A 23,801-nucleotide genomic window follows, 5' to 3' on the forward strand; every position below is an offset into this window, starting at 1 on the left:
CATATTTCCACCCAGCCTTTCCCTGTTGGTGAGCACGAGGTCAGGCACGGCACCTCTCCTTGTTGGCTCCTCTATTACTTGCAGAAGGAAGTTGTCCTCCACACAATCGAGGAACCTCCTGGATTGCTTGTGCCGCGCCGTACCAATCCTCCAACAGATATTGGGGTGATTGAAGTCCCCCATGAGAACAAGAGCCTGTGAGCGTAAGGCTGTTCCTATCTGTCTATAGAGTGCTTCATCCACAGAGTCCTCTTGATCAGGCGGTGTGTAACAGATCCCCACAGTAATGTCTCCCATCACTGTTCTGTCTTTAACCCTGACCCACAAACTCTCTATTGACTGCTCACCCCAGAGTTCCATACTCTCCAGCCTATTCCTAACATAAATAGCAACTTCCCCTCCCCGCCTACTGGACCTGTCTTTTCTAGAGCGCCTGTAACCTTCCATTCCAACACTCCAGTCACAGGAGCCATCCCACCATGTTTCTGTGATGCCTATTATATCATACCCCTGTAGACGTGCACACAAGTCTAATTCCCCTTGTTTGTTCCCCATGCTACGGGTATTTGTACAGAGGCATCTGAGCCGAGCTCCAAATGAAGCTGGCTCACTGGCTGGAGCAGCTGGAATATCTCTACATTGCTCTGAGCATTTATTATAGGTACTCGCAACTGACTGGGTATGTTGGGATGGAATGATGCCCCCCTCCCCCAACACATCTAGTTTAAAGCATCCTTGACCAGCCTGGCAAGCCTCCTACCAAAACCGCTCTTCCCCTTCGTTGTCAGACCAGCTCCACCAGCCTCCAGGAGACCTGCCCTACTAAATTGAGCCCCATGTTCTAAATACTCAACCCTCTGACTATGGCACCACCCTTCTAACCATTTATTAACCTGGCCAACCCTCCTAGCCTTTTTAAGGTCCTCCCCTTTATCCTGGAGAATTGATGAAAAGACTGCCTGAGCTCCAGAGCCCCTAACCGCCTCTCCCAGGGCTCTGTAGTCCTTCTTTATGTTCTCCGGGCTACTGCTGTCTATATCACTAGCACCCACATGGATCACTAGAAGTGGGTAATAGTCCATGGGACTTACTAGAGCAGGCAGCCTCTCTGCAACATCCCTGATCCATGCCCCTGGTAGGCAACACACCTCCCTTGAGACTGGGTCAGGCCAACAGATGGGTGCCTCTGTGCCCTTCAAAGTAGATGTACCAGATGTTCAGATGCAGGTAATTCTAGAGGACTAAAAATCCTGCTTCGGGGAAGACAGAGGTTACTGGTGGGGGGTAGGAACAGATAGACAAAGAAACATTGTCTCAGGACAATGCTTTGAAGTTGGCCTGGTCCTAAACAAGGACATTTATCAGATGACCTCCAAGGGAGCCCTTCCAACTGCAGCTATTCTACATCCCTATTCCTGGGGACTTGTGCTCCTGACAAGAACATCCAGCCAGCCTGAAGTTTATAAGGAGTTACATGAGTGCCTTGTCCTGCAGACATGCTGAGCACAGTATATTGTTACCAGTATATTGTGGTCATTGCAAAGGCCACATGAAACCTCAGCACTCATATGTATTAACACATACTCCTCTGAGCCTTGTATTCAAGCCACTGGGCATTATTTCCTCCCTCTCCTTTTTGTCTATATTCCAGTCACAACAGGGACCGTGCTGCAGCCCCTGCAGTCACTCAGCAACAGCTGATTCCTGCTGCAGGATGCTCTCAGCCCACACGAACAGGATGTAAGAACAGCAGGAGTCACAGTCCGATTAAGCAATGGAGAATGCAAAGACAGACAGCACCTCCAGGGACGTGGAGATGCAAAGTGTTTATGGTCGTTTCTCCCAGCAGGATCAACTCTTCAACACCAAAGGAAGCCTGATTGAGAGGTCCTTGGTGAGCACAGGGAGAGCACACACAAAATGCCTTGGCTTAGAAAGGGGATCTTTCTGAGCTCTACACAGATTTTCTTTTGTTGGGAAACATTTACTTCTGCTGTGTCAGTGTGACAGATGGGACACTACAGTAGCACGTGGTTTTATGTGTACTGCTGTATCCTCAGCCTCTCTCTCTTAGACCATGCAGCTTCCTGCTTGAAGAGATTAGTCCTGCCCTAAAGCTCTTGAGGAGTCCAGACACCTCCACCCCACAGCTGAGCAAAGCAGGTAGGACGGGGGCACTGGGGGAGGAGCTGACACAGGTTACATGTCTGAGACTGACTCTCTTTGACCTCCTCATCCAGGGAGTTGGACTAGATGATCTTTTGAGGTCCCTTCCAACCCTTGGGATTCTGTGATTCTGTGACTGAGGAAGAGGGAGGTTTTCAAACTCAGAGTTGACAGAGGGGAAAAAAAAGGCTCTGAAAACCTGACAAATGCAATCAGTGGGAAAACAGGGATTCCCAGGGGATTCTCAAACCAGGCTCTGAAGAGGGTTGAATAACTTGAGAACTACCCTTGGTGCCTGCAGTTTTCAAATTAGACACAGAGAGATGGTGACTTCCTATTTTCATTTCTGAAGCATAAATTCCAGTCCAAAGACAAATCTCCACTGAAAGAGTGGCTGGGGTGCTTGGCCCAGGCCTATGAACCTAGCACAGCCTGAGGCTCATCCTATTCAAGGGTTAGGCTGGCATCTGGCTACCTGCATAGGTGTTTTGAAGCGACATCAGAAGCCACTGAAGTACAGGCATCAAGAAGCCCAGGACCTGCAGACTCACAGGAGTCCCTCTTACGGCGCATGTGGTGCACTGTCACCTGGGGCATGGGCTTCAGTGTCTGCTACAGATCTGCCCATGCTGCCTACAGCATCTTCAGTTCTTCTTGGAGGTCCCTAGCCATATAAGTATTGGTCTGGCCAGTCCATGGTGTCTGGAGACAACATAGGCCAAGCTGGGACAGCTGACCGTTAGTGGGGCTCCCAAAACAACTGAGATAAGCTGCTACTGCTCCAAAGGGCACCCGAGCAGACTTGGGACTGAAGTGCCATTCCTGCAGTTAGGTGTGAAGTGAGGGTTGGGCTGCCAAAGCCTTCCTGTAGTACCCTGAGTTGTGGTCTACCTCACAGTCCAGTACTTTGAGGCCCAGCATGATCCCATTAGGATGACAATCCCTGAAGAGGGAATGCCAGCAAGGGGAGATCTGTGGGAAATGAGTGGGCCCCTCTGGCCAGTGGCAGCTGTTTGCCCTGCCTCACCTGCCTCCTGCTCCTGGTCATCAGGCAGCTACAAAAACACCTGGGCCACTGAGACCTCTGGCTGGGGTCAGCCTTTTTCTGTGGCGATGCTCTCAATCTGTTCTCCCCATGTGCACATCTCCCTCCCCCCCTCTTCCCGCAAGCAGCAGAGCCATTGCCATCTGGCATTTTCAGCTGCTAAATAATTAATGGCCTTTCTGTCAACATGGAGAGTGTGTCTCTGACCAAGGGAGCTGTTGGACCTTCAGCAAATAAATAAGGAGACTCTTAGCAACCTCCGAATCCCTTCTCTGCCACCACCACTCCAATATCCAGTGGTAAGATCCTGCAGCTTCCTCCTAGGCACCCCTGGCACATCCTGCCAGAGGATGGTGGGGGGAAGGGGACTTTCATAGGGATTGGTACAGGTTGCCTTTCCGTATCAAATCCTTGCCGATACCCCCTTCCCTCAGTAGCAGACATTTTGCTGCTGGTGGCCAAAAGCAATGGGTTCCTCCTGGATATAGTGCTAGTGTCTCTTGCTCCAAGCATTCCTGCACAGAAGCCTTCACACAGGCAGCCCAACCAGCTCCTGTTTTCCTACCCAGCATTGCTGTCTCAATGCTACAGTCTCACTGCACAGAGAAATTGCAGGAGCAGAAGCCACCTGAAGCCACCAGTCCAGTTCTGTCCCCTCTCTCTTAGGCACCTCCAAGTCAGTTGCCCAAAGGAGCCATCATGTCATGGTGTAACGCAGTCCTTGCAGGATATCATAGCTCCTCTGAAGCTGATTCCAAGCTCGTTCTCTTGCCTTTCAGCTGTCCCTTTGTGCCGAGATACTCATGAAAAGCCACCTCCAAATACTCAAACTGGTACTTTTCTAGACTGTTGCAGCTGATCTCACCTTTTATGGTGCTGCTCTTAGAAAAGCTTATGCAAATTATATAGCTGCAGCATTACCATTAAAATAACCATTGGGAACAACCAGCTGAAAGTAAATCTTGTAAATAATCTAGGAACAGCACATGCAGCAGAAACCACAAAAGGAGATTTCTGCTCATGTACACTGGGAACAGCTTAAACTCAGACCTGCAGGACATGTTTGACCTCCTTCCAACTGGAAGAGTTTCCTTACTCAGTATAGAGTGAGAAACCACACAGACACTGCAGGTCAGACTTCGTCACTGTTGAAACACCTAAGCTAAATGTTCACACCAGATGTATCCCACATTTTGCCACACTCCAGTGACAGCACTCTGCAATCGTATCTTAAAAGTCCAAACAAACCCCACAGCATCACCAGACCAGTTCCTGTTCCAAACTACACCACTGCCATTGTGCTTTCCTCAGCCTTTAGGGGCCAGAGGAGGAAATATTGTTGTGAGTAACAGAGCTGGGTGGGTACCTTCACCTCCAGAAGGTGCTGGGAGAGCTTCCCATTAGCTGTGTATGAGGCAGTGCCTTTAGATGCCAGCCACAGACAGGCATCCCTTGGAGGAGCTGCTGTCCTGGAGAAGCAACAGCAGTAAGCAAGAAACACAGGAGTGGGCAGGATTGGGAAAATGAGGCAATAACATAGAGGCAGAAATCACAGTATATGTTCTACCTATTCTAGGTCTTACTTACAAGAAAGATGCTAAAACAGGGTCAGATAACATGCAGAACATTAGAGAAAGGCAATCCTTCTTTCTCTTCTTTGTGACGGCTGCGAATGCACAGCTAACATGAACGATTCGCCATTGAAAGGGATTTGTTGTGTTATTTCTATGAAGCATTTCCAGTGTGTAAGGTTTGCCTTTAATATTCAGTGCCCTGTTTTGTTGATACACCAGCATATGCTTCTCTCTGGTTGGGCGGGCACTAATCCAGAGAATCAGATTTCCAATTAAAAATCGGGCATGTCTTTGATACAAATGCAATTGCTCAAAATTTGTCTTTCCCGTGAAGCAGCCTGCCAGCAAACTCATTTACTAGGGGATGCACGGACAGCTGGAGTAGCAAAACACCAAAACAAGTCTTGGGAGCTCTCAGATGACTAAGCCGGGCTTCTCAGCATGCTTGCGCTTACCCAGCCTTGGTGTCCTGCTCCAGCATTACTCATTTCGGCTGGCGGGTGGCAGCTGGGGCACAGGGCTGCTGATAGAGATGTCTGTGGCCATGAAAAGCCAGCAGAAAAGCCAGGCTGAGGAGCCAAGCTGTGTCTCCTAGAAAGTAAGTATCCCCGCTACCTGACTGCCTTTGCATCCTTCTTCCTTCACAAGGAGATGTGGGCAGACTGCGGGAGGGGAGAACAAGGACTGCCATAATGGGAAGATCAGGTTTGTACCCTGGTGTGCTCAGAACTGCAACGGGAGGCAAACCTCTGGTGTCCCACCTTGTGGGACTGCAGTGACTGACCTTGCAGGGCTGCAATTACAGGAGGCCAGGAAACCCAAGACACTGCCACTGACTCAGCATGGCTAACAAATGACCTTGGGCTGGGAAAGGATCATCAACACCCTGCACCAAGCTCAGCACACACCCCGGAGAAAGCAGTTTGGGCACCAAAGGGCATGGTGACATCTCCGTCCCTCTATCTCAGTGCATGGGAGAACAGGCATACCACAGACCATATCCATTGCCAAAGGGTATAAGCACAGAGGAGATGGGAGCACAGACACACTCCTCCAAAATCCCTTCCCTCTCAAGATTATGGCCTCCATGTCCAAAAAGCAAAGAGAAGGTCGGGCTGGTTGTAGCCTGTGAGGCGAACAGGTGTGGGTGAGCAGCATCCCTGGGCAGGGCTGTTTCACCACCTTCAGCATCTTCCGGGCAGCTGCCTGCACAGGAGAGTAACCCCACTGTGACAGTGCCCATGTCCCCAGGGCTGTGACCCACAGAGAGTGGAACCAGATCTCACCAGGAAGCCAAGGTGCTGGATGCAAAGAGATTGGTAGCACAAACACTGACACTGGTATGAATGCTGCATTCACACTCTGCTAAGGCCACAGCACAGACACCCACCAGCAGAAGACCTTATCTCATCACGGGTAGGATGGCAGCTGCCTCATACAGGACATAAACCAGTGAGTCCCGTTAGCCTGCCAGAAACCAGACACATCTTCTAAACAAGGAGAACCACACCACAAGTGGCAACTGAGCTGGTGGGCTACAGAGGCTGAGGTCAGTCATTGTTATATAATGAAGGTATGAATATCCAGGTTGGTCAGGAGGACTCAACAGCCAGTGTCCCTTGTCCCCATATTACCCACATGCACTGGGGTGCTCATGAGGATGCTGGGTATGAGTGTGGGAGTGAGTGGGATGAATGACAAACTGACTGTGTGTGCACAACTGAGTAAAATAGACCTGCTTAAAGACTGTAAATAAACATCATCTTCCCCACCTGTAAGCTCTGGCACTGTTCTCCCACCAAGGGGCACATATGGCTTGTATTGGTTTAAGGTGAGTCCTTGGGATGCAAATACTAAGGTGAGCCCCTTCCCCTCTGTGGTGAGCCTGCCTTTAGCACTGCTGCCCCTGTCCCCAGTGCTTCCCACAGAAAGGTACAGTGCAGAGCCACACGAACCCAATGCATAGGCAGCAGGATGAGGCAAGAGGTATCTCTTCCTGGGACAAAAAATGTGGGTCCTCCCCACTCTTCTCTCCTCATTCACCACCCCGAACCTGCCCCACCACCACTGACCATCTAAACAACATAACCCACCAGGAGGGCAAAACTGTGAGGCCATTCGGTGGAGCCAAGCAAGTTTCTCTGCGCACAGGACTGGCAGGTTGCAGCCACCTTTGGGAAACCTTGTGCAGGGTCATGCTGCCCCAAGGACTCACCTGAAGCCAACACAGCATTTGAGAGCAAAACCCTCCCCTGCCACAGCCCCCAGTGGTGGCTGCAATATTGCCTCCAGCTCCTCGCCCACCCCCCCACCCCAGCACCACTGCGCAGACGCAGGGTGGATGCGTTTTTGCACTAGAAGAGAGTAAGCTCCATGTAAGAGGTTTCTGAACAAGAAGGTGTCCCAGCCCCTGGCCCACAGTGGGGCTCTCTGCAGGATGACGTCTGTGGCCTTCCTCTGCAGTATAACAGCCACCTGCATAACCCTTCTCCAGGAGGGATGCTCTGGACTCAGGAAGGCAGCACTGATTCGCTGCAGTGCTCCTTGGTGCAAGAATAAAACCAAACCTCAGGCGACCAAGAGCAAACGGTGCTTACAGTGAGATCTACAGCCAGGAGCTTTGTCTGGGCCAGCACCTCCTCCAGCACCATGCACAGAGCAGCACTTCTCCAGTGCCTCCTCCACACGTGTGAGCAGCAGCTGCTGGAGCCATGGGAATTGGGAAGGAAGAAGCCAAGCAGAGTTTATTCCTCCCGCCCCCAGCCCTTTTCGCCACATTTGACTAAGCCACCACTGCAGGCTGGCTCTAACCTGAGTTTGGTTTATATTTCAATACCCCTCTGTGCACACAGTGTGCTTAGCCCTTCACACTGCACTTTGTGTGTGCAAAGCACCAAGCAAATAGGAGCTAATTGGGCTGCAAGCTGCCCAGGGCAGGGGCCTGAGCTCATTCTGCATTGTGCACCCTTGTCCCCTGATAATGCTTAAACCAACAGTCTTCAGCACAAAGCATGACCTGGGCCAGGTCCTGCCCAAGCGAAGGGCAGGGAGCCGCTCAGCTGCTGGTGGGTGATGTCTGTGTGAGCAGACAGCCGGGAAAGGGGGCTTATAATAAAGATACGGACAGATGTTTTGATAGGGCCCGTAACAACAGGACAAGAGCTGATGGTTTTAAACTAAAACAGAGTAGATTCAGACTAGATATAAGAAAGAAATGTTTTACCATGAGGGTGGTGAAATACTGGAACAAGTTGCCCAGATTGTTGGTAGATGCCCCATCCCTGGAAACATGAAAGGTCAGGTTGGAGAGGGCTCTTTGCAACCTGATTTAGTAGATATCCCTGATCATTGCAGGGGGGTTAGAGTAGGTGACTTCTAAAGTCCCTTGAATCCAAACTGTTCTGTGATTCTATGACAAAGCAGGGACCCAGGATGTTCACAAGTGGGAAAGGGGCAGGGAGTCATCGCAGGGCTCTCAGCATACACACGTGCACACACATGTGGAGAACACTATTTCAGGAAAACAGTAAAGAGCCTCCTGCTACCACCAGGCCCTTGCTCTGAACTGGGATGCTGAATGCTGTCCGCAGTCCCCAGAGCAACCCCTGCACTTGCAATTAATTAACGATGATACGCACAGATGAGGACAGCTCCCAGCCCCTGCTGCCTGCGAGGGCCTCCGCAGCAGCTGGCCTTAGGGAAGGGCTTAATCTTCCCTGCAAAGGGTACCCTGAGTTGTTTATTGCCTGCTAACACCAAGACTATGGCATGGTGTGCCCATGCACAGCCAGCCCAGCAGTAGCAGCTCCCCTGGCAACGAAGGCCAAGAAAGGCACCTCTCAGCAAGGCTGCAGAGGTGGTGGGACATGGGTCATTCCACCCCTCAGTAACTGTGCTCAAACAGAGGAGGATTTTAAGACCTAGGAGGATTTTAAGACCTCTGTGAAGTAAAGTGCCACCTCTGCTGGGAAAAACACTCCCTCGTGGAAACCAATATGGAAACCAGGAGCAGCTGTGACACTGTTAGGGCCAGCCCAAAGCTGTCAGTGTGGGTCACAGGCATCTTTCACAGTACCACAATGTGCCAGGAGCACTGTAGTGCCTGGAGATGCAGGGAAAAGCGGGATGGAGCCAAGGGAAAAGGCAGCTCTTTCCTCTCAGAGTCCCTTCCGCTGCTTGGGGAGCAGGGAGATGTGGGAGGTGGAGAGGAAAGTGGGAGGTTTATCTGCTGCCTTTTATAAAGCCACCTGCTGCAGAGAGACTGCCAGCCACGGGAGCAAGCAGCACAGCTACAGCTCTCACCAGCAAGTGGGGAGAGCCTTGACCCAGGGCAGAGGGAAGAAGACTGCCAAGAAGAGGACTTGGGCAGAGCATGGAGTGGGAAGCCCAATACTGCACTGCTTGGACCAGGCAACGCTGGTGGCTTTGTGCCATAGTGCCCAGTCTGTCTGGGATGACATTTCACTCTTGGGGATGGCAGGGACCCCACTACTGAGCTCGTGGAGAAAGTGGGTGCATTTCAAGTCCTCTGCATGGTTGCTGCTGAGCTCTAGCCAGCCCTCCTCACTGCTGCTGCCCACAGGCCTGCTCTGTGACAGGGGCCAAGCACGGGTGCATGGCAGATTAGCACAGGTCTGGCACCCATACTGCTGGGCCCAGCTCTCCTCCACTGCAGCCCACTGCTGCTGGACAGGGACGTGGGGGCAGCCTGACACTGAGCACCCTCATCACACAGCCTCCCAGAGGCCAGTGTAAGGTGGGCAGCATCACACTGTCCCTCCCAGGGGCCAGCCTCCCCACTTTCGCTCCTTCCCAGCTTCAAGCAACCACAGTGTCCCCCACAACTGATTCTGCTGCAGGAGCAAAGAAATACTCCTGCCCTGCCCAGCTCCCCTCTCTGCAGGCACAAACACTTCTTCCTGAGAGCAGTGAGTTACAACACTATATATATATATATATATATATATATATATATATATACACACACACACACATCACATATGATTTTAGAGCATCTCTGGAGCTGGAACATTTCTGTTGCCTGTGCTCAGTGCCAAGAGCAAAGCGAGGTTTGGGCTGCAGCAGGAAGGAGCCCACGAGCATACTGCTTGCCAACCCAGTCCCGGGCGAGGTTTTTCTCCCACCTCTGCCCAGCTTCTGAGCAGACCCGGGTAGCACCAGATGACTGGGATGAGTTATGCTGCCCTGGGAGTGTAATGCAGCTCAGCAAAGCCTCTGGCACCACAGGGTTGCACAAGAGAGGATGGCCCCCGTGGCAGCTGCGTTAGCTGCATTCAGCCACACCAGAGGGATTAGCTCTCAGCATACCTGTTTGAGTCAACAGCACATCAAAGGGAAGGGAAAGTCTTTGATGGTGAACACAAGGGCCTGCAACAGGAGGGCAAGGAGAGAAGGTGCTCCCCAAGGCCTGGCTCAGCCACCTCCATCCCCTGTGGATGCATCCAAATGGGATCCACCGCATTGCAACCTCTCCCCCAGTGTGCAAGCAAATTTGGTCCTTGAAAAGGAGGAGGGAAGAGGCTGAACCCATCTCATAGTCTCAGCACCAGATTGCGCCGACTTTGCCTGGGTCATGGGCCAGCCGCTTGCCCTCCTGCCAAATCCTGCCTCTGTGCAGGGCCAGCCTGGCACTGCTTTTCACTGGGCGGTGGAGGGAGCATGCAGTCAGTGTCTCCTGGTTGCTGGGGCACACATCCATCCACCTCTGCAGCCCATGCAGCCTTTAGGGAAGATCAGACAAAAGCTGATGCTGCTGCGGTGACCAGGAGGGGAGGCAGCTCTCTCAGGCACACATGGAGCGGCAGACATGCTGCTCTGCAAAGCACCAACTGTTCCAGCCTCCTCCTAGCGCAATGGGTTCTCATACACACCAACAAGACAGCTTGTCCCAGTCATTCCCATCACCCCCTGGGGAATTCCCCTTGCCCAGGACACCCAAGCACAGCCTCGTCCAGATATGTGCTGCAGGGCAGAGCAGAGCCAAGCAGGGTACAGCAGACAGCCCTTCGCACCCACCAGCCTGCTCTAGTCTCCTCCGTGAAGAGGACCTGGAGAGTCAAATGGCCCTGGAGCATCAGAGATAAGAGTGAAATCACTGGGCTGTTGGGATGGGCATGTTGGTGCATCCCAAGCCAGTGGGAATGGGACAAGACGCATGGCAGGGAGTGGGGTTCAGGTTCCCCCTGACATGCACCTACCACAGGTGAGCGGCCCAGCATACAAAGGTAAGCAGGGCACAGTCAGCACACAGCCTCTGCTGTGCCAATGCTGAGGCTGGCACTGCCTGCACCTACCGCCCTGCCTTCCTGCCCGTCTCCAGCCATGCCCATTGGCAAGGGGCCTCGGGAGTGATGGACGTGATGGAGGATAACACAGGAAATGGCTTCTCTCCCTTCAGCAAGAGAAAGAAGTGTCACATCTGGACAAGTTCAGCAGCCAGGCTGGGAAAGGGACAAGGCATCAGGAGGAGAGATGCTGTGGGCCACGAAGCACAGCATCACCCAGAGGATGTGGTGAGACAGATGGCAGATTTGGCAGTGGTGCGGTCATGGAGGCACATGCAAGCTCTTCCCACTGCAAGGAGAAGTGCACAACACTGCCCAGGCTGGCAGGTTTGGGGCAGATTGCATCCTTTCGAACATGCCACATCCAACAGCAGGCACCAGAGATGCTCCATAGGCAAGTCAGCCTTGGAAAAAAGCTATCTGGGATCAGGGAGAAATGGGGGAAAAAATCAGGGTGGCAAGTATTAGGGAGGCAGAGAAACTGTCTCTGGTTTCTCTGCACAAGCTTGGCTTCCCTGCACAAGGGGCCATGTAGCCAAGCTGGCACTTGGGGAAGGGCAGGCAATCCCTGAACTGCTGCCCACCCTGCCAGCACTATGGGGTCCACATGCAGCCATCCCCTGCCCTCCACAGCATCATTGCTCGCATGCTCACAGGGAAGAGAAAAGGAAAGGAGATTAAACATGAGGCATTGTAGCAGATGGCTACAAAAGGAGCTTCCCCAAGCCTGAGAGCCCTTGTTCTTCCAGGGTACTTTGGACACAGCAGCACTGGCACCAGGAATACAGCCAGCCAAAGAGATCTGGGGCCAAGACAGGAAGCCGTGTCCCAGCACTAGCCACTGCAAGCCTCTCCGCACCCTAGCGGCCACTGAAGCCCTGCCACAATTAGCAAGAACCAGACAGGCTCTGTGTCCATTTTTGGGAGAGATGCTCAGGCATACAACACTGATACAGAGGAGTTTTCACAGTGGCTAGGTGTCCTGGTCCAGTCCCAGTCCAGAAGCCTGCTTTCCACCTGGTTTTGTATAACCTGTTCTCCCTGCCTGCATCCCTACCCAGCACATCCCAAACCTCCCCCCATGACCACTGCTATGACTTGAACTAACCTGGAAGTCTTTAAAATGCACTGTCTTCAGGAGGTGGCCCAGCCGCTGTAGCTGTTATTAACAGTACCCGCCTTGGGTTTTGCTTGGTTTTGTTTGTTTCTGAACAAGGAAGAATTAGATGAAATTTCATGGAAGAAGACATAAGAAATTAAAAACTTGGATGAAAGAAAAATGAAACTCGATGAAAATCTCCCAATAGAAAAACACAATGAAGCTGCCTGATGAGAAGATTAGCAGCAGTGTAATAGGAAAGGAAAGAGCAATAAAGAGGGCCTGGAACCAGAATAAATGAAGGAGTGCTGCCTTCTGGAAACGTTTACCTGACTTACAAGTAATCAGATTTTGTCTGAACTGAAAATGTTTACATTAAAAGACAGCCAGTTGGAACCCGGCAGCGGTAACAACTGCACGCCGAGACCTCGGGTCACTCCCATCACTGAAAAATAAGTCAGTAGAAATTCATGCAGCGTCCCTGCTGCCAGGCCTGCTCAGTGGCCGAGCACCTGGAGCTCAAGCCTGATGAACTCCAAAAGCGGCTCTGACAGCAGCAACCCTTCTGAAAGCAGAAGGGGAAAAAGTTTCAGTTAATTTAGTACTGATTAGTTAAAGTTCAGAGAATTACCGCGGTTAATGCAGGACAGCCTGGGTCCCTTCCCAAGCCTGATGAAGATGAAATGAGAGAGGATAATCTCTACTAGTTCTGAATCCTTGAAAGCCAGAAATAGTCAGGTTATATCACTGGTTATATTTTCTACCTCCTATAATAAAATTCTGTTCCTATAATATAGTATTGTAGTAATGAAATATAATTAAATTCATTACATATACAAATAATGCTTTCATAAACTTACTTTTTGCTTTTGTGGGCCCACACATTTTAAGCTGATTTATTTAACCAACTAGAAACCATTTTGTAAACGCTTGTTTTCTGCATTTTGAATTGGATTTTATTTTCCGCTGAAATATAGCTGGACCAAATTTATAATAAATAAAGAAGGAATGTCTAAGAAAGAAACGTGTCGCTCACCATTTTCTAATGCAAGAAATGCAGACATTAAGAACCTAAATAACCATATGTTATACTGAAAACCCACTCACTTAAGCATGGCAAAGCCTCCTGCTCAGCCTTAAGTACCACAACATACATACTTATCACTGAGAAGCAACTTGTCCTTAGGAAAAGAGCAGAAGTATACAAATACAGCAAGATTAAAACTAGGCACCTAGGTCATTGCTTTCTGATCATTAATTTAAATCCTGACTCTAATCCATCCATCCTACTCAGATGCAGGTCAGGAGCCAAAAAAGGCACAGATCAAACTTATGCTAAAGCCAAGAAATTTGGTTTGGTTTTGTGCCATTTCTGCCATTATATTTTCCTCCTGCAGAGTTCTGCCATCTGTGACCTCTCCCTGACAAAAGCAGCTCAGAAACACAAGGAATGGTGCAAGTCCCCAGCCGGAAGCCTGCAAGCAATGGGAGTCTCTTACCCATGTAGAGACCTTCAGACCGCTGCTTGCAGGTACAGAGGAGTTTGGCAAACCTCTGAATTTCTGGTCATTTCTCTAATGCTGCCTTGGGGGTTACCCCATGGTGACTTCAAGATGGGACAAATAATCACAGAATCGTTGAGGCTGAAGGGAGATGGGCTAGTCCAGCCTCCCTTCTCAAAGCAGGATCAGCTACAGGGAATTGCTCAGGGCCACGTCCAGGCAGGTTTTGATTATCTTCAAAATGAAGACTCTGCTCCAAGCCAGAGCCATGCCAAGAAGACCGTCTCAACCTGCTGATGCAACCAGGTCTTCCAGCCAGATAGGTCCCAAGCCACAGGCTACTGGAGGCTGTCCCAGTGCCAGCTGGGACCCTAGCTGCACTGGGCCCTATGGCCCACGGTCAGCCGCTTCCAAGCCTTGTGAGTCACCCATCAGCTTGCCAGCCCTCACGCGACATCTCAGCCCCCAACCTGTGCCACTTCTCTGGCATGCCATCTTAGTGGGTGTCACCTTGCTGGGTGAGTAGCACAGTAAGGGGGCTCCTCTGGTAGGGTCACCTTGGCTTGGCCAACACAGTGTCCCCAGGTCTTGTCTCAGGGTACCAAGAGCTCACTTTGGCTTACAGCTGGGAGCTGCTTCCTACATATCCTTCCAAACCTGGGTTTTGCCCTAACTCCCCACCTCTACCTTATCTGAATTTCAGTCTCCCATACACTCTCCAACACAGCACATTAAGGAGTTCCTCGTGTCAATCTCCACCACCATCTTCCAGCTAACAATAAAGTACTCCCAGTGAACCAGGGCCAGAGCCTGCTCCTCTCCCTATTAGGAGGAACTCTAAATTACATGATGACATGTTTTCCCACTTCTCACAACCTGCCTTTTAGCACTTGCGGTTGCAGTGAAGTTTAGCTCATTCAGATCCTGCCTTCCTCTCGGCTCACCCACAATCTGCACATGACAAGACACAAAACGCTGGTGCTGGGGGCAGGATAATCGGGTCACCCAAAGCTTTCACATGCTCCCACTGAACAGGAGCACTGAGCCTATCCCTTCTCCTCTGTTTAGAACTCCATTTTAGACACATCTTTATTTGAGCTCAAACTACAACAGCATAGAAGCCCCTCCTTGGTCAAAATGAATGCCACAGCTTCTCATGGTACTCTGCTGGGAACTGCACAACTGATCCTGGTGTAGAAACACTTCCATACAGCGGTGTTTACGCTCCCCAGAGGCTGGGCAGCATTAGAGTAATCTCAATTAGGAAGGAAATTCCTCAGCCAAAGAGGTTTTCTCTGCAGCCCTTAGCGTGGCTGCAGCTCTTACACTAACACAACCACGCACTAAGAGATGGCTGTACCAGGACAGGCAAAGCAGGACAGTGCTGGGGTTTTGGGAGCCACTAAGATGAGTCATAAAAAGTGAACCTGGTGAGGAAGTGTGAGATCGAGTGAGAGCTGAACCACCACAGAGGTGAGGGGAATGCAGGGACCAGTGCAACGACCCGGGAGAGGGGAGCCCATGTCCCCTGCCACATTGCTCCACTCCGCTTCCCTCTGCCTCTGCAGAGAGGCCCTGGGGACATGCCATGCCCAGTCTCACCCATTAACCAGCAACAATAGTGACCTGGGTGGTGGGAAGGGCTGTGCACCATTACCTGGCACAGTCTGGCCCATTATTGTTGTAATAATGTAAGCAAACTGCTGCCACTGTCCCCACCTAATAACAAGGTGTGATTACAGCCTAATTACCAGTCCCAACTACATTTGAAGCAATAGCTTCAAGACAGCTTCAAAAAGATGTTTAGGCATCTTAAAGCGTGGGTAGATGCCAAGTGAGATCCTCTAAAGCTCTAAGATCTCTTGATGTTGAGGGATCTGATAACTGGTTAGGGACTGAACATAATCAAGCCATAGCTGAAAGAAACTGGGAGTGGAGACTCTTGTCCTGAAACAACCCCAAAGCAAACCTGCTTTTGCTCTGAGCACAGTGCATCAGCAATGCAGTGTTTCCTTCAAATTTAGGGTTAAGTATATGAAACGTATTTACAGCAATTAAAATATGTAAGAAGAGCTGTTTCACCAAATGCAAAGTGACAACAGTAGAAGGCTTTGGTGTCTATAGGATTCATGAGGTGTCAGCATTTGCACAGCACACTGATGCTTGCCTAAAAGTTTAGGTGACTGATTAGTTTAATATCAACTGAAATCACCTGTAGGTGTTAGAAGCATCTCTCCCTCTCCTTGCTGCCTTGGGGAAGCTCTGGCAGCCTGTTAAGATGGGAGTATTTCCTGTGAGGAATATTTTAAAGCAGGGACACTCCTCCTTTTACAACCCTGCAGATGTCAGCTCTGAAGCTGCCTTACTTTCCCTTGGGCCAGAAACCTCTGCATAGAAGGACAGTATTTATCTGTGAGGGCCTACACCCCCCCCGACCAGCGCCCCCAGCAAGCACTGCCGTTTCTGTCCCCATCTGCAGGACCACCCTGCGCTTGCCATTGTCAGCAGCCACCAACCCAGGGATGAACTGGTTAACCTCAGGGAAAGCTTTTCAGGGGGGAGCAGCCACAGATCCCAGTGTTATCACAGAGGAAAATTAAAAAGCTGAAAGGCATTCAGAGGGAGCTGCAGGAGCCGGGATGCTGCCATGGGAAGAAGGCAGAGGTTTAAGCTTACAGGGAAGCTAGGAAAGCCCGTACGTGCTATGGAGTCAGAGGCTGCAGGGGTGCGGCAGCCTCCCTGCTTTTATTTATTACTTATTTGTTTGCCAGTGGCTGTTTGCCAGGCTACTTAAGACAAATCCTTCCTGAAAGAGCTGTTTCTGCTTCCCTCTTTATCTGCTGCCCAGCCCTGACCACCACTTTGCAGGGTAGCAGGGAAGGCAGCAAGGCCAAGGTTCAGGTCTGCTCTCAGGAGCAGTCTTTCTGCCTTCTGTTTTTTCCACACTTTCTCCCCTCTGAACAAACACCTCAGTCCACTTCAACAGCACCTGTTATCTGAAATGGCACATTCTGCACTCTCTCCACTGCTCAGACAAGCAGCCTGACCTGTCACACAGCATCGTAAAACCCCAGCATGGGGTGAAGTGCTTTCTCATACCTTGTTCGCCCACCCAGCTTTCCCCTCACCTCCTGTTCCCCTTCTGAACTTTCTTAAAGGGAAGAGGGCAGCCATGTACATCAATCCTGGAGATGGTGGTTAAACAGTTAAAAGGAAAAAGATGTTCATGCAGAAATAACATCTGCCAGCCAGACAAAGGTCTCTCTTTCTCCTCCATAACACCCATTCTGTTCATGAGGTTTCTGAATTGCAAACACAGTGTGCAGCACCACTGCTGCTAGAAAGGATGGGGAAGCGAGTTAGAGAGAACTCAGGACCTTGATCCGTGGACAAAACTGCATGAAGTCATAAACTGGGGGAGAGATGCTCAGCCAGAGCATTAGCTCATCCTGACCTGACAGTCCTTTCAGAGGCATCAGTCTCTCAAAGCTGGAGAGAGAAATAGGGAGATGTCCCCCTCCTCTCCCCTGCTGGCATGAAGCATTTCTGACACTGTCAGGTATGGCTCTCAGAAGGAGGATTCTGTGGCCAGGATGACGTGGGAACTGAACGCAAGCCATGACACAGCGGTGGGATGACACTGTTATCTCGCATCAGAGGACAGCAGCGCAGGCCAGTGCGTGTGCCCTGGAAAAGGACACTGAGGGCTTGGGACTCACTCCCTGCCGTCGTCACTGACTTACTCCAGGAGCACAGGGAAGCCCCTGCACCTCGCAGGGCCTCAGCCGCCCATCAGGCGGGCGGAGACAAACATTTGTTAAAACCACCTGGTGTGTGGTCCACTATGAGGGCAGGAAAACAGCGTCTAAACAGAGCCAAGCGCCCAGAAATCTCCCACAGCAACAAAGCAAACCCGTCCCTGCACCCCGGCCCGGCAGGTCTTCCCCCCGAGCTACACCCGGGTGCTGCCCAAGGCGATGCTGGCACACCCGCCCGGGGAGTCGAGCAAGTTGCCGTGAGCATCCCGCAGCGCAGTCCCAAAGCCAGGCCCACCCGGGGAGGCGCAGCCAAGCACGGCGGGGCCAGGACTAGCCCCACGCAGGGAGCGGCTTCCCAACCCCCTTCGCCAGCCTCCCCACCGGCAGGACCCCCCCTGCCCATCCTGCACCCCACGAGCCCCACAGGCCACCACTCGCTGGAGCCCCGCTGCCCGCAAGGCCCCCGCCCGCTGCCGCGGCAGGCGCCGGCTGAGCCCCGCGACCCGGACCGCGGCTCCCATCCGGCGGCCGCTGCCCCCCGTCCCGGACTGACCTGCTGGGGGGTCCCGGCCCCGCTCCGCTCCGTGCCCGCCGCCGCCGCCCCCCCCGCACAGCCCGGCCGCGGGCTGCCCGGCCCAGCACCGGCAGGGGAAGGGGAAGGGGCCGGGGCCGCCGCCGCTCCGCCTCCCCGCCCGCCCCGCTGCGGCGGAGAGGCCGCGGTCCCCGGGCTGCTCCCCCCACCTCACCGATGCTCGGGCTCCGGGGCCTGCGCTGCCGGCCTTCAGGCTGAAACACGGCCGGAGCTGCGGGCCCGAAATGGGGTCGGGCAGCCCCCCGCCGCGCTGCCTACCGTGCGCCCGCGGCATCCCTGCGGGGAGGAGAGATCCCGGCGGCCCCGGCGCTCGGTACCGGGAGGCAGCGCGGAGCTGCCGGCGGAGGGGCTGGGTGCGGGTCTGCGCGCCTCAGGCTATTTCTGGGTCTGGGGCTGCGCCCGCTGCATCAGCCCCTCCTCGGAGTGGCTGCCGGGAGCGTGCCCCCGAGGGGAGCGAGCGGGCCCCGGGGCAGCCAGCCACCGCCGAGGGGCACACGGGGCAGCCCTCACACACAGCGGCAGGGGGATGGATGGGTGTGTTTGAGACCTCAACTGCCTGTGCAAAGCCTCTGCCGTTGCTGCGGCATCGCTCAGTTGCGTGGCAGGGGAGGTAGCTAAGAGGCTTCCTAGGGGTCTTAGTTCCGCAGAGCGGCCATGCCTTCCTGCCATCGGGGGTGACCGGCAGGTGGGACCAGGGACCTGAGCCTGCAATGTGCAAAGGGGCTTTGAGAGCCTGATTTTGCTTAAGCATTCCACCCTGCTCGCCATCTCTCCAGTCCATGAGGATGCAGGCAGCGCACCCTGTGCTGGAGGAACGGCTGGCAGCACACCCAGGGGTGCGATACTGGGTGTCTCGCCTGAACACCGCTGTGTTCAGCGATCCAGTGATCAGGGACACACACGGAAGTTGGCTACCAGGTAACGGCCACTTCAACAGCACCTTTTATCCCAAATGGCACAAAATGTAACCGCAGGGAAGTCCCAGGTGCTTCACTGCTGCCGCCTTACATAGGGAGCCTGGGAACCCACCTCTGTGGCTTCTCCAGATGCTGAGTGAACAGTGTTGCTCTGCAGCATCCACTGAAGGCTCCTTTGGGCTCATTTCATCTCTTTCAGGCTGAAGAAGTACAAGCCTCTGCCTCTTAAATGACCTTCCAGTCTGACAAGCACAGCTACGAATGCCACCAGGAGAAGCATCAGGGAACAAAACCGTAATGAACTGTCAGCTAAGAACCTTCCTTCATACTGCAGGTGGAAGCATGGCGCAGCTCACAGACATGAGGAACCAGGGGTGAAAACCAGGTGTCTCCGATAGTGTCTCTCTTTTTTTCAGGATCCCCGAGCCTGAGGTAGGACTCAGATGATTTCTGCTCTGCTGGAGCATGGGGCAGAGCACAGGTGGGCTGCAACACGATGCATTTAGATAAAACTTTACTATAAATGAGACCTTTTCCCTGACTGGTGACTTCTAGGAGCTACCATAGCCCAAACAATACAAGCCTAAAACTTTAGGGAACAGCTGAACAAAAAAAAAAGGTTTCCATATCTCTTTCATTGTCATCTCCTTCAGCCCCAGCAGTATGTGTGATGTGGAGAAGTCACACAGCTTGGCCCCTTACTCCAGACAAGCCAGCACCAGTCCTGCAGCATCACTGAGGCTTGGCTGCTGCCTGGCAGCAGGTGACACTGTCTGCCTCAGGAAAAGCAGAGAGCACTGTGCTGGCTTAGTACAATATGTGCTGTGCAAATGCTGAGAGGCAGAGGCTTGTGGGAGAAACAAATCTGTAGGTTTTCCTAAAATTACTTGTGATTGTGATTTGCCATTGAGTCCTCAGTTCCAATACACTACTTCTCAGCAAGTGCAGACTGTGTTTTGCACAAGCCATGGCTTCTCTGACCTACTGAATCATAAAATGGTTAGGATTAGAAAGGACCTTAAGATCATCTAGTTCCAACCCCCCTGCTATGGGCAGGGATGCCTTGCATTAGACCATGTCACCCAAGGCTCTGTCCAGCCTGGCCTTGAACACTGCCAGAGGCGGAGCATTCACAACTTCTCTGAGCAGCCCATTCCAGTGTCTCACCACCCTTACAGTAAAGAACTTCTTCCTTATATTTGACCTGAACTTCCCCTGTTAAAGTGTAAACCCATTACGCCTTGTCCTATCACTACAGTCCCTGATGAAGAGTCCCTCCCCAGCATCCCTATAGGCCCCCTTCAGGTACTGGAAGGCTGCTATGAGGTCCCCACGCAGCCTTCTCTTCTCCAGGCTGAACAGCCCCAACTTCCTCAGCCTGTCTTCATACGGGAGGTGCTCCAGTCCCCTGATCATCCTCGTGGCCCTCCTCTGGACTTGTTCCAACAGTTCCATGTCCTTTTTATGTTGAGGACACCAGAACTGCACACAGTACTCCAAGTGAGCTCTCATGAGAGCAGAGTAGAGGGGGCAGGATCACCTCCTTTCACCTGCTGGTCATGCTCCTTTTGAACTTCCTTCATACTGGAAACCGATACACTCCATCAGTTAAAGTGGCAAATGCTGCTGGGAAATCTTGACTTCTGAGCAGATCTGGCAACCTTGCTGCTGGTGAGGTAGCCCAGTCCCAAAGGACTGAACACCCACTCCCCCTCCCTTGGTCTGCCAAAATATCAGGATCACACAAAGCTGGGAAAACCTACCCTGTGCCTATGCCATGCCTTGGAGACACTTGTTTCTTTCTAACTCTGGCCCAGATTGTGCCTAGAATAGAGCAGAATAGAGAAAACAGAACTGAACTGAACCGAACCGAACCCAACTGAACTGCATGGAACTGAACAGAACAGAATAGACCAAGAGGTAAACCCAGAGGAATCCAAGCAAGGAGAAAAACTCCTTCATTTTCCAATATGCATTGGGCCTCGGTGGCTGTGACTTCATTCCAGGAAGATCCTTACGGGCTCTTCTTAAGGATTTACAAAGGCTCAGGCATTGCGTGGTTTTAAGTCCCACCACACCCCTGGGAAGCACAAGCAGCGTGTGGCTCAGCCTCCAGCTCTGTGTGCGGAGCAGCCCTTTACCTCCTTCCTGCACTGCTTAAACCCTGCAGCAGGGCAGGAGAGATGCGGAGCCGCAGCCGGAGGCAGCAGGACGATGCAGCACAGGGAGCTGCTTCCTAGTCGGAGCTGTAGCACTGCATCCTGCTGTCTATGTGATGCTCCCAACTGCAATTCCTCTTTTCCATTTCTTACAGCTTTTACTGTGTAAGCTGTAAAGCCCAGGCAGGCTCAGGGACTCAGGCTGAGTTTGTCTAGACACTTTTCAGGCAAGACGGTGACTACCTGAGAACAATGACTGGAGAAAAAGACTGCTTTGCTCATCTGGAAAAGGAAAAGGCTTGTAGTTTCTCCTTGGGCAGCTCCCGTGTCTCCCAGCTTCAGAGCCAAGTGCTGGCAAAGGTGTGGCATTTAGCCAGGGATGTGCCTTTGAATATTCCCGTAGAGCTGGTGTATGTCCCTGGAAAACTGCAGCTTGCACAGGTCAGGGGCAGATTTGGGGGGTGTGGGTATGAAAACATCCTTTAGCTGCTGTTTCCTGCTCCTGGAGCCAACATGACTGTGTCTGCATGTCCGCGGGCAGGCCAGCCTAGCATGGCACAGCAGTCCCAGGATGTCCCTGTGCTGGCTGATTCCCACCAGGATGGGTGGGCCAGCTGGGGTGTGGCGAGCACAACCAACAAGCCCTCGGCCAGGGTTTGCCTGCCGGCAGCCATGGAAGAGAGCCCTCACCTCCCTAGCACATGGAAGGGAGCCAGTGGGGCTTCATGGGGCTGCGCAGTGTGGACAGGTCTGACCATGGCACTGGGAAGCAGGGCTGGGAATAGCTGGTGGTGGCATAAGCTGGATGTGGCCTCAGACCTTCTCACCTGCAGACTGCTCCAGGACAGAATTGCTTGTTTCCTTGGAGGATTTTTTTCTTATCATTACATTATGCTCATGCTTCGAAAGGAGGAATTAATTTCTTTTCATCCCTAGGGCAAGGGGGAGATTATCCCCTGGGTATTGATAGAAGCTCACACCTGAGGAGGTTAAAGTGGCACTTGCCCAGCGATGCTGGGTGGTTTCCCCTGTTGTTGGCACAGCACAGGGCACAGACCTTCTATGCTGACTTCAGCCCAGCCATGGGCGCTCGGCATTCCTCCCAGCTGGACACAGGGCACCAAGCAAGCACCTGGAAAATGGAATCTGGGCAGTTCAGTCCTGGTGCAAGGGAAGGGTAGGTGAGCCTCAGGAGGGAGGCTGCTCCCCACACCTGCCTGCCTCCTTCCTGAAATACCTCCTGCCTTCTGTAGCTAAGGAAACAGAGCTCCAGCAGGCAGCAGCTTCTCCCAGTGCACCACTGCTGGATCCCTGAGCATGGTGGGACGTGGGCACCGCCCCGGGCAGGCAGCACCAGCCAGCCACAGCCTGGCCAGGGCCTGAATGCAGGGCAGCGCTTCCCACCTACCCCCAAAATCTGGGGCAGAGCCAGCTGCGACAGACCCACATCCCCCTGCACAGCGAGGGCTCTGCTCCCTTCCCCGGGGTCTGCCTGCAGGGGATTTCTGGCCCCAAGCAAGATGCTTCTCCTTTCCCACAGGAGGCCACAGGGCTCGTGCTCTGCAAAAGGAGAGGCTGGAAGATCTGCAGCAGAGGCTGAGCCACCATCACAGCAGCCACCTCCATTCCCTTAATTAAAGAAAGTTAATTTCTGAATTTTCAAGTGCTCACCCCGGACCATTGTAGGGCTCTCTGAAGGCAGCTCGCCGTTGGGAATAGGAGAGAAACTGGGGCCGCAGCTGCTAAGCCAAGAAATTGCTTCTCCCCCATGCCAGCTCCCTAGTGGTTTGGTGTCTGCATGCTTGTAATTTCAAATCCACTTTGAGCATCACCCACTGCCCAGGCAGCGTGACCAGGCACTAATCAGTTACATTAAAACATGCTAATCGGCTCTTCCCAATTGCTAGTCAGGCAGGACAGTGCTCAGCACTTGCAGGTGTGGGAGCACTCCACGGTTCCAGGTCCCAGTTTTTTAGCTGCCCTGGGGAAGCAAGGTCTGCTCACAGTGCTGCCCAGCCACCGCCAGCCTCGCTCCAAAAGGCACCATGGCTGGGCCCTCAGCACAGGCAGCTCAAGTTGTCCAAGCCACCAGTGCAGCTGAAACCCAGCTGCTCATCTCAAAGAATAGCACCGCAGCCCTCCCAGAGGTCAGCTGCTGCCCCCTCCAGCAGGGCCCTGCGGCTGTTACCACCCACTCCTGTATCACTGCAAGCATCTGCTGCAGCTTCTTGCTCAGGGTTTTCCTCTATTCATCCCAGCATCCTGCCACTAGCCAAATGTTCCTTCACTCTTCCCACCCCAGATTCTGCCTTTTGTAACATTTAGCACTTCACTCACCCCCTTGAAGAATGACCCATTGGATGTTTTCTTCTATACCTGCAGGCTTGCACTTGATAACAACAAGCCAGCTTTTGTGCATCAAACACCCTTTCATTACTCTGGACACAGCTAGTCTGCACTTCCCCAGAGGTCAGGACCACTGCCCACCTACCCTCTCAACAACAGATGCTCTGACCTGGCCCCACGTCTGCTCTGAAAGGCCATGGCATGCTGTGTTGCTTCTTTGTGGTCTGGACATGCACGCAGATAGGAATGCAGGTCAATTCCCTCTGTGGAAAACACATCCCCCTCTGTGACGCACATACGTGTGAGAAAGAAACACAATAAATATGTGGTTTATGCAG

The 23,801-nt window shown here is 52.6% G+C and overlaps 1 protein-coding gene across 3 annotated transcripts in view; it reads right to left on the minus strand.

The window, feature by feature from the left end:
- Positions 1 to 23,467, minus strand: part of TMEM63C (transmembrane protein 63C) — a 38,554-nt gene extending 15,087 nt beyond the window's left edge. The window contains exon 1 of one of the 3 annotated variants that reach the window (XM_065686016.1): positions 23,455 to 23,467. The gene's annotated coding sequence lies outside the window, so the exon portion shown is untranslated. Of the gene's footprint in view, positions 1 to 18,002; positions 18,040 to 18,299; positions 18,432 to 23,454 lie in introns of those variants that run through there. The other 2 variants (XM_065686015.1, XM_065686014.1) reach the window with 2 other exon arrangements.
- Between the last annotated feature and the right edge of the window lie 334 nt (positions 23,468 to 23,801).

This window comes from Lathamus discolor, chromosome 6 (assembly GCF_037157495.1).
Source record: "Lathamus discolor isolate bLatDis1 chromosome 6, bLatDis1.hap1, whole genome shotgun sequence".
Lineage (NCBI taxonomy): Eukaryota > Metazoa > Chordata > Aves > Psittaciformes > Psittacidae > Lathamus > Lathamus discolor.